The sequence below is a fragment of the Corvus brachyrhynchos genome, unplaced genomic scaffold (assembly GCF_000691975.1).
Source record: "Corvus brachyrhynchos isolate BGI_N302 unplaced genomic scaffold, ASM69197v1 scaffold115, whole genome shotgun sequence".
Classification (NCBI taxonomy): Eukaryota; Metazoa; Chordata; class Aves; order Passeriformes; family Corvidae; genus Corvus; species Corvus brachyrhynchos.
This window is the reverse complement of record NW_008239553.1, coordinates 15709941-15723947: the sequence shown is the minus strand read 5'-3', so window position 1 is coordinate 15723947 and position 14007 is coordinate 15709941. Positions and strand designations below refer to the sequence as shown.

Sequence of the window (14007 nt, the reverse complement as noted above, 5' to 3'; positions counted from 1 at the left end):
CAGCAGCTTTTAAGTGCTGTGGGAACAGAGACGTTTGTTTAAGTAACCACTGTTTAAAAAATGCATACATAGTAACACCAAAATAAACAGCTTGCAATGTTGTTTATTTTAAGATACACAATAGTAATGTAAAGTGCTGCATGCACTGAATTCAGGGTATACTAACATTATTTACAGTTGTGAAGAGCAGTAGAAAAACTAAGCTCCATGCCAGAAGACTCCTTGTTCAGAGAGCAAAGGTCAGTTTTCACTGCTTTTGCAGCTAGGAGGATTCCAACATGAAGCTATGGAAAGCTTCTGCTCTCATTTCTCAAGCAGGTAACTTCTGAACTGCATAGGAAAATCCTAAAAAAGGCATGTCATGCCAATGGCATCTTTAAAATGGGTACATAAGCCCATTCCTGGGAAGCATAATTAAGAGGGAGTAAAAGAGATCTTTGTCCTGTTGCTTCACTTCTTTAAAAACCTTCCAAACGTGCCTGACTTACTAACCCTATGTTGTGCCAGACAGAACAAAATATCCAAAAGGAGAAAAATACTAACAAAACTAAGCAGTGGTGTTCTGAAAAGTGACTGACTTACTGAACAGATTTATGTCTCTGTGTATCTGAATTGCATTTGATTCTCTGCTGACAAAAAAATGCCATTGACTTCAATCCATAATAGAAGTTTGTGCTATTTTTCTTCATAAAGCCAGTCTAGCTATAGGCAAGAAAACTGGACTTTTTTTTCTGGCCAATCCATGGTCTATTTATTATTGTAATTGCATAGCTTTACCATTGTAATTGCAACATTACTGTTATCGTATAATCCTTGTGACTGCCAATAAATGAGCCAGAAAGAATCTGACTTGGATCTAAGATCCAAGGCTAAATTTCTAATTCTGGCAATGGGGGAGGAAAAAATAAAAAAGAGGAAAAAAAAATAAAGCATTTTTCTGCCATGAAAACAGAGTTCATTTGATCTGGAAGGCATTGAGATGAACGTGGAACCCCACAGTTACATTATTATAAAGTAATGTTCAAGAGTAAAATTTCATTTTAAATTCAAAATACGATCTCTTTCTTCTTGCTGCTTTTGAGGAAAGCTGTGTGTGAAATTCAGCAGTCGAAGTCAGCAGGCACTCAGTCAATATTTTCTTGTGGTCATTCTGCCTCTCTGAGGGCACAAGCTTTGTTTTTGAATCATGGCGCTAAATTGCCATAAATGTCTGTAAGTGAAAAACAGGTGAAAGAGCTATGTTTTCCACCCATTTTGGCATTCAAACTTCTGTGTAAATCAACCCCATTCTACATTAAATTTGCATTGGATCCATGACCTTAAAAATCAACACTTGTATTTTGAATGCTCAAACAACTTTTGGTGTTTTGGATTGATGTTTCATAGAGCAAATGTTGGAGCAGATGTCAGATATATTGGGGAACACTAAGATGGGTAGGGGTTGATTTCAGACCTGAACCTTACCCAGATATTGCTAAAATTTCACATTTTGTGAATGGAGAGCAGGATATGTGTTGTGACAGTCTCTGCCTCTGAATATCTGAAAGGGAGATGTTTTTACACCTCAATACGAAGTCACTTTCTTTGTCAGTTGGACAGAGCCCAAGCCTGGCTGACCTTCAGCATCCACTCCCAATGCCTGAAGGAACAGTGATTAAATATTTCTCTTAAGCTTAATTCTTCAATTTGTGTCTCAAGCCCATTTCTAGTTTGACATTGTAAGTTAATTTTGCAATAATTTTTCCACTGATAGATAAATGAAATGTCATTACAAAAGTTGAAACAAAAAACTTAAACCTGAAGGAAGCCAAATTTGGGAAGGTTTCCTTCTGGAAACAGCTCTAATTTCAAGATACTTTTCAGTTTTTAATCATTAATAAGAAAACATGAAAATATGAGAAAAGCTTCAGGCAACACTACTTTAGTGTAAGCCCAGGAATGCAAGATGTTTCTCAGCAGTACACCTTCAAATATGTTTTTGGAGTCTAGTTTTAAAAGTGCTAAGCAAAGGCACTTCCACAGATTGCTCTACAGTCTAAACGACTGGGGTTTGGCTGCTGAATTCCATTATTCCTGCAAGGTGTTTCGCTCCTCTTCAGTAATTTCTCCTCTTATCTCTTTGTAGCCTGTGCTTATTCACTGCTTCAGTATACACATTCTCTGTCTAGGGCTACATCTTGTATTTTTGGGATGGATGGAAAGAGCACTGGAAATAACAATACAGCTCTCGTCTCTCTCATCTTTTTTCAGCCTCTGTTACCCTTTTTGGGGAATAAGGGCCCTGATAGTCCAGGCTCTCCAAACATCCTTCTGTATCTTTCTCAGACTCTCACCAGACTGGCCTCAGGCTAGTTTCATAATCCTCAAGAAAAAAACCCCAGTCCTGATGTTCAGCATGAGATCCTAACATGGTGATCTCACTCTGAACATTACCTTTCACTACAGCAACTCTATTGACTTCTTTGCTTAAAACAGTTTGAATTTCCCACCAGCTCTCTTGTGTGATATTTGGCCTCATTTAGGCAAGATACTTTTTCATGGAGTGAGCCTACTACTGAGTAGAAAGCTCATGAGTCCCCAGGCCTTGTTTGAAAGAGTTTTCAGTCTCAGCAAGAAGTTTGCTGCAGAGCTTGTTCAGGAGGCAGTAGAACACGTTAGAGCACTGCTGAATTGGAGAGTGCAGTATTGTATCTTTTCAGCTGGGGCTTTGAACAGGGTTCAGACCCCAGGAGCCAAATTCATGATAGTTTCACAGCTCTATGGTTATGTTTATTTTTACCCATTCTAGAAAAACACCATATTCTTGTTCATTTTACTCTCCTGCTGCACATATAGTTTTGCACTGGTTCACAGTGGGATTTAATCTCCTTTGAAAGCATTACTGCTTTCTAAATGGACAACTTTTGGGCAAGAAAAGGGAGAGAAAGTGGCAAGAGTCTCTTTTCTCAGAAGGCTGGTTGCATCCAAGAGCATTGTCAGATATAAGTTCATAGGAGCTAGGACAGCTAAGATTAATTACAGCAGTAAATTGTCTACAAATGCTTTGGTTAGGTATGTACAAAGTAATGGGGTTTTTTTGGTCTGGGAAGTGTTTGCTTGGCAGTTCATGGCCACCATACAACACACACATAGGTTGTAGGCTGTTTAAACTTGAGGTGTAAGTGGGCATATTATGTGAACGATAGGATTACCCTAAAACTCTGCAGTTCATCCCACCATCCACAGAGAAGTTCATGCCAGCTCGGGAGGCCCCTCTCTTTCCTGAGAGACATTAGATCATGTAGTAAAGTGTCCCTGTGTAACTGGAAGAAATCAAACTGAAAACAGACAAGACCAGGTAACGCAACTCTTGGAATAGTCCACCAAAAGAATAAAGAAGATGGAAGGGAGAAGTGAATCAAATTATTCTACCCCTTTTTTTTTGCTCACAATAATTAACACATGTTTCTATTTAATTTCCTACTTTACATCTGAAAGAGGTAACAGAATAACCCTTTATAGTTGAAACTAAAGCACTCTTTAAACATTTAGATTTTGAAGTGTTCCCTCAAATTGACCAGCTTTCTTTGCAATTTACATGTGCCACCATTCCTATGCAATACTCCTTTCTGCTGACTCTCTCAAATACACACATCACTTTTCTGACCACATAACATTCCTTATTCCTGTTGCTATCACACATATCATGATCTTTCTCACTATGAACACTCCATATCCCTGAATAGCTCATTTGTGAACTATCCAAACAGCTGTCAGCTATCTGCATATGGTCCTCAGTAAGCAGGGACCTTTCCAATATGAAATGGGGACTTTGCAATGTCCCTTCAGTCCCTTGCTCTTCACTCTGTCACCCTCCTGTTTCCTGCTTCTTCATTCAAGCAGAAGTGGGATGCACAAGTGGCAAGCACCTGGCTGAGTTGAAAGAGGCGGCAGAAATGCTCAGGACTGGCTGGAAAGCTTCCAAAGTCCAATTTCACATCAGGAGACTCCAGGACTGTTGAGGAGGGGAATATCCACTAGCAACTTCATGAAGTACAAAGATGCATTTTTTAATACTGTTACACTCCCTTTCTTCTCACTATTGCCTCTCTGCCAGCAGTTGATGCCCAATGTTCTTTCTCGCGATGCTTTCTGGGAAAGATATTTGATACCATTTACATGCGGCCATCACCACATCAGGTCACCAGCAAGGAATAGACCTGACAAAATTAACACAAGCCCAAGACACTTGCACTAAAGTAGCTTGCAGAAATCATATGCTGTCATCTTCAGTGTAGACCAACAAGAACATTACACTTTTAATTTTATATTAAATGGTCCTTCAAAAAGAGAAAGTTGTCCTGAACTTTTAAAGTCTACAGAAGTTCAGGTATTTGTACAAGCATTGCATGACTGTCATGCTCTTTCAGCAGCAGGATAAAACCACAACAGAAATGTAATACTCTGTAATTCAGCTGTTGCAAAGTACAAGATGCAGGCTTAACACAGTGTTTTTCATCTGTAAATATGAAAAGCACTTCAAAAAGCAGCCACAATCATTATGCCATACTGTTTAAACAGGGAAACTAAGGCACAGTGTCTTGTCATGGCCACAGCTAGAAAGAGAAATGGTAACTCCACATGCCTACCAGAGCTCCCTTGTGCTAAAGCATCCTGGGAACAGCAGAGAAAGATGGGTCACAAGAGAATGTGACAACCAGTTGAGTACCCAAGACATTCGTCTTTCTGTCATAAAATAGGGAATCGTTGAAAGAGTTGTTAAGCGTAATTCGTGGATAAAGTAGCTAGAGCATTTAACACTTACTAAGTGTTTTTCTGCCTGTCTCCCATTATGATTTCACTACACCTTTTCTGGCTTTTTCAAAGGGATCAGAGTTCCACTGGAATTAGTGGAAGGAGGGCTGAGAGATACACATCATTAGGCAGAAATCTGTGAATTATCTGCAAATATTGGAACACAAAGAATGGAATCTTAATTTTTTAACTTACCTGGGAGGAAAAGTAACTGCTTTTATAAAGATCCATGTATGTATACAGCATATCAACTAACAGTGTAGCTTACATCATCTTTGGAGTTTCTTTAATTGACATAACAAGCTTAAAGTCATCTAGAATAGGCCATGATCTTACAAAAATCTACTCCTTTCACATATTTAGTGTATGTTAAGAAAGTGAACAGGAGCTTTCCCATTGCTATCTGATATAGTCAGATAGTATTTCCACAGTATGTCCACTTCAGATTATCAAGCTCCCACTTTTAAGAGACCAAATAAGAGGTTGATCCTGATGACAGTCAAATTTCTACAGCATTAAACAAATTGATATATGCAGATTCTTTTTTAAACACTAAACTAAAGTATTTGCTGCTATTTACTGAGGTACTCAGATTTATCGTCCTCAGATTGTAAGAGTATGTCATGAGATGTTAAACATTTTATGGACATAAGTAGTCAACTGCTACAAATAAAATACATGTTTTGAAATGTCATCATAAAAAGGTAAAACCAAGATTTAAAAAAATCTTTATGGCCTATCACCCAGTATCAGACAAAACAACTGGAATTAGTTTTGGCAGATTTGGGGCTAGCAGTTAAAAATAAAAAATAACAAATGTAAAAGCATGAAAACCGTATGACCATTATACTTAAAGATAATCATGAATCTTTAGAGATGCCAATGATTGCTTTAGATATTACAAATGACTGCTGCCAATCAACTCTAAAATATGTAATGCATGGTATTCTAGGTATCATAACTCAAGGCAAACTCCACAACACCAGGGGTAATATTGTCTGCCACAAAATACTCTCTTCATTAGGCAGCAATAAGAGTTGGCATATCTATTTCTTTGCAGTTGTGGAACTGTTGGCAGAAACATGGTTTATTTTTCAGCGTAACTCTAATTTTACCAAAAACTTCCTTGAAACCAATTGTCCTGCTCATGGATCTTGAAAAGAAAGTTTTAAACATATTCTGTGGCAAAACTGAGAGGTAGTATCACTGCACAAACAACAGCAATTGTATTTTCCCTAAGAATACATTTTATATCTACATATAATCATGTGCACACACAACAGAGAAAGGGAGGAACTATGACTTTTCTGATGACAACAGCTTTAGGTAGTGGAACCTGAACACGTCCCAAAGAATTATCTCCTCTAGCTGACTGTGATCTTGATCTTCAAAAGCTGCAGTTCACAACATTTTTTAGTGCAATGTTTTTGGAGTTAAAAAAGTGTTTGAACACTTTATATTTGCATATGCTTTGGTTAAACCACCTTTTGCCTTGTGAGCCTCGAAGCCACAATTCTATATAAACTAGTTCTTGTCACTACCACTTCCTTGTTTCAATTACTTTAAGGAATTCATTAATTGGACTTTGGTGCTCCCTTTTCTTTTCTTTTCACTTACTTCCTATACTGACTCCGTAAAGCTTTGTAATCTGACTATAACAACCAGAGAAAAACAGTGGCTGATCCTATCTTTTGCTAGGCCACATTCAGCTTGCTCAGTAGAGGCTTTTTAATCAAGCCTCGGCTAAAACCATGCACATGCTTTTTGTTGTTCTCAGGAATCCCCTGCTTGAAAATGGCAGGTAAAATATTAAATTAGAAAGTAACATCTAGCCACATTATCTGATGGTTTCGCATCAGCTGACCTCATATGTCACATGAATGAAATTCACCTTGCTGCAGTACTGACACTGTGTTGCCTGTTGATGAGGAGGAGGCAAAAACAGGCAGGGTGGTAAAAAGAGAAAACAAGAAGAGGCAAAGGTAAAGCATAGCTAGCTAATATCAGACAGGGTACTGTGAAAAACTCTTACAGCAGGCCTAGAAGAGGACCATTAGGTAGACTCAATAGCTTAAATTATCCTAGTAGCACCAAAAAAGGCTTTGCTGCAGCCCCTCAGCCTGCCACAGATTTGAGGACAGAAAGGGGATGAAAGGGATGGGAGAGCAGGAGGCGAAGGCTGGTGAGATTCATTTACTTGTCTCTTGCAGGATTCACAATTTGGGAATTCTTTGGGGGTGGGGGGGTGGGGAGGGTGTGTATGTGTGTGTGTGAATTTCACCCTATATATAACTTGGAATCCTATTAGAAAACAACCCAGTGACACTGCAAATCCAGTATTTCTCAGCATGCTATTTTTGAAGCTGAAACACACAACATATTTTGATCTCCAAAGAAGTACAATAAAGATCCCCTCTTCAAAATAAAATGAGAAGTAAAAAAAATCCTCAACCAATTGCACATGTAATAATTTCCAGGCCGGCTTCCTGTGATTGTATCCGATTATTTAAATTTTGGACTGTCTCTTTAATTTGAGGAGCGGGGAGAGAGGCGACAGATGGCAGACAGAATTGACTTATGTCCTCTATTCTTCTACAGAAGAAGGGGGAGTGCAGAAAGTTTGATCGAGGCAAAAGCTACAGTACATAGGCCTGGCTATAACTATCTAATAGGTCTTTTGACGGATCGGTTCGGAATATTTAGGTTTTTTCTCCCCCAGACAGGCTTTGTAACAAACCCACGGTCCTGGAGGTTGCCATGGGTGACGAGAGAGCTGACATCCAGTCCCAACTACAAATAAGCACATGACAAATGGGCCCAGAGCCCTCCGACAGCCCTGAACCTTGGTGACCCCCTAAAAAACCCAGCCTCTCCATGCTCCATGCCCCCCCAAAAAAGCATTACTGAGTATATTCTTTAAAACCGAAAGCTTGCACTTAATTGGAAACACTGCCGTGTAACCGAAATGCTTAGGACAGCATGTACAAGTAAAAATAAATCATGCAGCATTGTTATTTAATGTGCTGTGACATCATTTCCTGAAATTAAACAGAGATGACACAGATTCAGACAGTCCCTGCTAAGGTTCAGTTCAAACAATTCACAGATGTTTTCCTCCAGCCAGCAGAAAACAATGCGAGACTTAAAGCACTCCTCTCCCTCTGCCCCTCTCCATCTTCCTCTCCCTCTCCTCAGCCTTTTCACTGGTACAAGGAGGTATGGCAGTTTTATAATACATGCTCCCACAAAAATATTCTTTTTTTAATTTAATTACTTAGGCTGTTGTACTAAATAGATGGATCATTGTGTCACAAAAGCATCAATTTTTCAGAAGAAATAACAGATGTCTATGTAACAATGATTAGATTAACCACTCCCAGACAAAGCTAGCTTTTGAGGCCCACACACCCCATGACCCTGGGTTCCCTCTTCTGTAGGGGGTGGATGTAGAAATGTCAGATCTAATCTCAGATTCCATTTTTAAAACAAACAAAGCCCCACCCCCATCCCATTTCAGCTCTTTTCTTTTAAGATTGTGGCGTTTAAAAGGTATGCGAATGTTTGGTCTCTTACTAAACCTTCAGGATGGATTTCATGGCTGAGGACTAGGAGCACTTGGAGGATGAAACCTTTCAGCCTGGGATCAGAAGTGTCATTTTGAGAAAGATTTCCAGGTTTATTCTGCCCAGGCTTGTGACACGGTAGTGCAGGCAGGCAGGACAGGAGGGGGATGCTGCTGACATTAGGCAGGGCTGTGCTACCAGCAGCAATAACTACAAATGTTAATGGCCACCACCAGCCCTTCTGGTGAGACACCGAAGCAACTCTGGGGTACAAAGAGGCACAACTCTGTCATCCTGAGGACCGTAAGACCACAGGTCATGAGAATTTAGCATTCAGGTACTGACTTTTCTTTAGCACTGGGGGGTGAAGTCATTTAACCTCTCCTCACAAAAGTTTATCCAGTTGAAAAATGAGCACAATATTATTTTGTAGGACATGCTTCCAACTGGGTGGTGTTTGTAAAAAGAGGTCTGTTCTACACCAGCAGGCAACTTATTACCTTGCTGAAAACAGCACACAGCCAGCTCTGCCTAAAAGCAGACCTGGAATAAAACTGTAGCTTAGGCTCCTCCAGCTCTCTGACTCTGACGCGCTGAGGTGGAAATGGCAGCCACATGAACCCATGTGCAGGTAGCTCTACAGGAGAATCAGAGGACATTGTCCATCTCCTCTGTGTACCCTCAGTGCGTGTTACAATGCACTCCAACACATGCATGAAATTCACTAGAATGACTGCACTTTCCTGTATTATCTGGAGCCTTCCAGCCTTCTTCTCACCATTTTAACTGGTCAGAGGTCTGTTGTATTTTTGGGTTTAGTTTTGTTTTTTTAAAGTAGAGCAAAAACAACAATGCGAAAAATGCTTCTCCCAAATCACATCTCTGAGAAAAGCTGTTCTTCTACTGTTTGATATGAAAGTAAGCTGTTCAGTGCGGAGTGCAATAGCCAGCTATGTTAGTAACCTTTCTTTAAGGTATTATTCCCAAAATCACAATACGGAAGGAGATAGTCATGAAGGTGTGTTGGATTCAACTTCCTTGAACACTTGCTCCCAGATTGGCTTTGGTTGATGACATTCATCTCTAGAATCAAATCTAATGAATAAATAAAATAACTTCCCTGTATAAAAGGCTTGATAAGCCATTCATCAAAATATGATAGATACACATTTTATTCTCAGATACACCCACATAAATACAGAAAAAAAAATCTGTTTCAGTAAGACTATTCATATTATGCAATCTGGACACCTGAATATGACAAGAAAATTAATTCAGGTAAGAACAAAAGCTCTGGCTGGTTCATTTTACCACCTTCCAGGAGAACTTACTCTAGCCTGACAATGAAACAGATAAAACCAAAATATATTCTACAATAGACTGTGTAAAGAGCAAGATTTTCATCCAGAGGACTGTGGAAATCAGGCTAAAGTTACATTGTTCAATGTTAGAAGACAGAACTTCAGCCAGCAAAAAAAAAAAGCAGAAAAACCAGCTCAACTCCTCTGACTTCAGGGGAGACATCCCAAATACTATCAGATGGAAATCTGGCATTTTCATAAAAAAGGCTTTAGTTTGCAGGCTACCATTGCTAAACCTGATACTATTTGTTAAGATACACATCTTCTTAAAGACTGTAACAAAAGAAACAACCAAAATAGAATTTTAACAAAGGGCATCACTCCAGGTAAGTGTCAAAGCATAAATGAGACTGTTCTACCAGCACTGTAAAAAAAGGTGAGAAAATGTTGAATGTAGCAAAAATGTAGTCTTCGGCACACTGCTGCAGAAATGGATGAACTACCCGAAGTACAAGTCCATAGAATGGTATAATTACTTCCTTTATAACTTTCCTCTCTTCTGATTATGTATGCATATTTTAAAGGTCCTCCATCCTTCAAAAGGGCATGGGAGGAGGGGCACCAGCTCTATAGCTGCTGGTAAGAAATCCTAATCTCAACATTGGTGTAAGCTGGAGGTGTCTATACATTTGAGCACTTCCTGTTTTCACTTCGTGATCAAATATGTTCTTTGCAGGGCAAATAGGGGAGCACTTGAGGGAGGAAAGCAGAGATCTCTGAGAGGCTAATTGAGTGTACTAAGAACTCCTTAGCATAGAGGAAAAGGAGTCTTCCAAAGCTATGAATAAACTCTTGGCTTGGGTCAGATTTCTTGCTGTTTCTTTTCTTTAGCCACCTTTGAACTCAACTGAAAACAGTCTTAATGTCAGGTTTACCTTTCTGATGTCATAATCTTTATGTACTATTGAAAAGATTATACTACCAGACTAGGATTTCCTCTACTTTCTTAAACACTGGATATTATCCAGAAAAAGCATACACATTTCCAACCAATTCATCCTCAGATCTTTTATCTTCCGGTACTGTTGTAATTCCAAATGTAAGACAGAGCTCAGTAAGTGAACAAGAACATGACAGAAGCTCCTACTCCTTGCATTTGATTTCCAACAATAAAAACATGCATGTGTATCCTATTTCAAATATAATTAAAGTTACTACAAAATGGAAGCCGTGATAGGGGTTTGAAATTGTTTTGAAAGACACAGCCTGTCAGACACATTCATTCTACATCAGAGTTCAAGTGCCTGTCTCTTCAAAAAAGCCACTTAGACCATTCAATTTTTAAAATTGGCTGCCTTAGGAGTTTGCAAACTGGTTGAATAAAGGAAAAAAAATAGCATTTTATTTAAAATCATAAGTAAATACAATTAGTCAGATCTAAGTTACTCTCTTGGAATTTGACAGTCAAAAGGACTTTTAGGTTTAATCTATGCCATAAGAGATGGACTGCCACTGCCTCTCCTTCCAGGGAAATCAGAGGTTAATGATTTTTGTCATATTGAGACTAACAGCTAACAATTGCTACAGTTGGCCTTTAGTATTTTATTTGTCCTTTTGAGGTATTCAGAATAGGTGACAATGGCTTGCAGTTGAGAACATATGTAGAGAGACCCCTGTGGCTTATGGAAAAGTTGCTCCATGCTGGTTGGGTGTTTGAAAAAAAAATACAACCAGAGCTCTTTTATGTTCCTCTCCTTAATGAATGCATGAATGTCAAAATGTACCAATGGCCCATTCAGGGGGCAAAGCCTAAGCAGCCCCTTCTTTAAGAACACATCCTGAGACGTAAAATACATTTGCTTAACAAATTAAAATAATGAGATAATTCAATTAGTTTCTTTAAAAAAAAAGAGAGAGAGAGGGAAAGAAAAAAGGGTACATCAGGGGATTATTGTAATACATGAACAGGTCATACAGCACAAAGGAGGAACAAACCAATTTGAAATAAGGTTAGAGTAGTAATGAAGGAATGTACATTGAATCATGGACTGCCATTGTAAAGATATTTATTTGAAACAATAAAATTGTATATCACAGATTCCCCCGTTCTGGCTCAGCCAGCGTTACATTTTGAATGGACAAGCTAATTTGAGAAAAAGTGTCAGATCTTTAAAAGAAAGGAGTTCTCTTCCTTCCCTGCATGTGTTTATGGCAAGAATCTTTCTGAATTTACATTGCACTGGTCAGGGGTCTCCATTATCAGTTTGCAGGTCTGAGAATTACAGCGCAGTAAATCTTTCAACACCTGCAAACTCATTAAAGCCTGGATGGTAAAAGGTTTGGGGCTTTTTTGTGTTCATTTAATCTGATTTTTGTGAGGCCATCCTCACCAGTGATGGCAAATTTCCTTAATTCATGCAGGATGGAGAGGGTCAGGAGAGAGAGGATAGAAACAAGGAAAAGGGATTTCAAAAAGCCAGAAGGACTTTTCTCAAGAGAAGCAAGAGGCAGTTGACTGTTTAAAAAGTAAGTGTCGAATGCTTTCAAAGAGCACATAAGAAAGAAAGGCAAGGAGGAAAAAACCAAGATATCACAAATTTCATAAGAGGAAACAGGAGTTAACAGGGAGATATCTACAAACCAAATTTGTTCATTTGTGGCCCTGCTTTTTGCTGTCTGCCTGTACTACTCGTCTAAAGATACCCTACAGCTAAATGAAAAACCCTCCACTCGCACTCACTCGACTTCCAAATTAAAAACATTTTACAGGTTAGTAAATCTCCAGCTGAGGTGATGTAGCAAAGAACAGCTGTGAAGTAATTTTGATAATGATGAGAATAATAAGCACATGGCAAGGTTCAGGGCTTTGCTGTTGCAGCTTCAGTGCTCCTGAATAGATAAAAGTGATTAAATACTCCTGATTATCCCTGACCAATATGTAATGGATTTACAGCCCTTTCAATTAGTCAGTATTTGCTTAGGACTCATTATTTTGTCTTTGGTTAAGTAATCAGCCCAGAGACTCATGTTCTGTCTAATTCCTCTGAGCCAAGTGGGTACAGGGCACCTGACCTTTGAAATGGCCATAGCTGAGAGGCAGGAGTAACCACTACTCCAGCAGAGACACTGGCTATTCCAGCTAATCCTGACCCCACAGGCCAGATCAATGCACCTTAGTTTGCTACTAATGTCCTTACATCAAAATGATGGTTTAGAAATGTGAATCTATTGCTCCCCCCTTTAGCTGTGCTGCTGGCAGAGCAGTTCGATAGTCTCTATCATAAATAAATCGGGTCCCAGAATCATTACACTGTAACCAACAGCAGGAAATTTATAAAACCATGGAAATTTATAAAACTTTGGTAGAAGAAGAGGTAGTTAATAACAGCTAGCATTTTAAACCTTATCAAATGAGAAACAATTTCAAAGTGAGAGGAAGAAAATCAATTGATAGTTTTACCAGTTTCCATCATTTTCCACGTGAAGTAAACTAGCTTTACTAGGTTTTCTGCAGAACTACATTTTGATGCCTAAGTGAAGCTATAATAGTCAACAGAACACCAGCACATAAAACCAATAGCAAGCAGACAAATAAAAGCCCAAGGAAAGCACTGCTATTTCAGATATTTAATCTCTCTCTCCCCATATGTGAATATGGCTGGGTTTTAACATTAATGGACTTGAAGAGAAGCAAAAAAAGGTGCTTATTCTCTCTGTTACACAACTGAAAAACTAAGGAATATGTAAGCCTTCTTTATTTCCTCACAAAAATGTAACAATGACAAGGTTGCAAGCTGCTGCTTTGACTTCTCTAACATCCACAGTGTATGTCAGCACACACAGACCAGGGCTTTCTCTTTCACCACATACATATGAAGTTTGTGTAAACAGAGACCAGCAATAAAGAATCCAGAAGGCAGAGCTTTATATGTGCTAAAGCAAGAATTCCCCTTTTGCTGTCCGTAGGAAGATTTTGAATAGTTCAAAGCCAAAAATGGTTACTTCATATATAGGTGGTGTTCCATGCTAAGGCATTTACTCTCTCTCTTTTTCGCTTTATAGGATGTGTATATATATATATATATACATATATGCTAAGGCATTTACTCTCTCTCTTTTTCGCTTTATAGGATGTGTATATATATATATATATATACATATATAGAGATAGATAGATAGATAGATAGATGATAGATAGATAGATAGATAGATAGATTGATTTCTTTGGGATTTGTCATGATTCCAAGACCCAAGAAAAAAAAAATCTAGTGGAAAAAAAAAGCAACAAAGACTGAGACCTAATAATGGTCAAAAAAACTATGGGGACAATTGATTTCTAATAATGATAA

The 14007-nt window shown here is 38.7% G+C and overlaps 1 protein-coding gene across 1 annotated transcript in view; it reads right to left on the bottom strand.

The window, feature by feature from the left end:
• Nucleotides 1-14007, bottom strand: part of MEIS2 (Meis homeobox 2) — a 173808-nt gene that overhangs the window by 107467 nt on the left and 52334 nt on the right. The gene's annotated exons all lie outside the window — the stretch shown is intronic.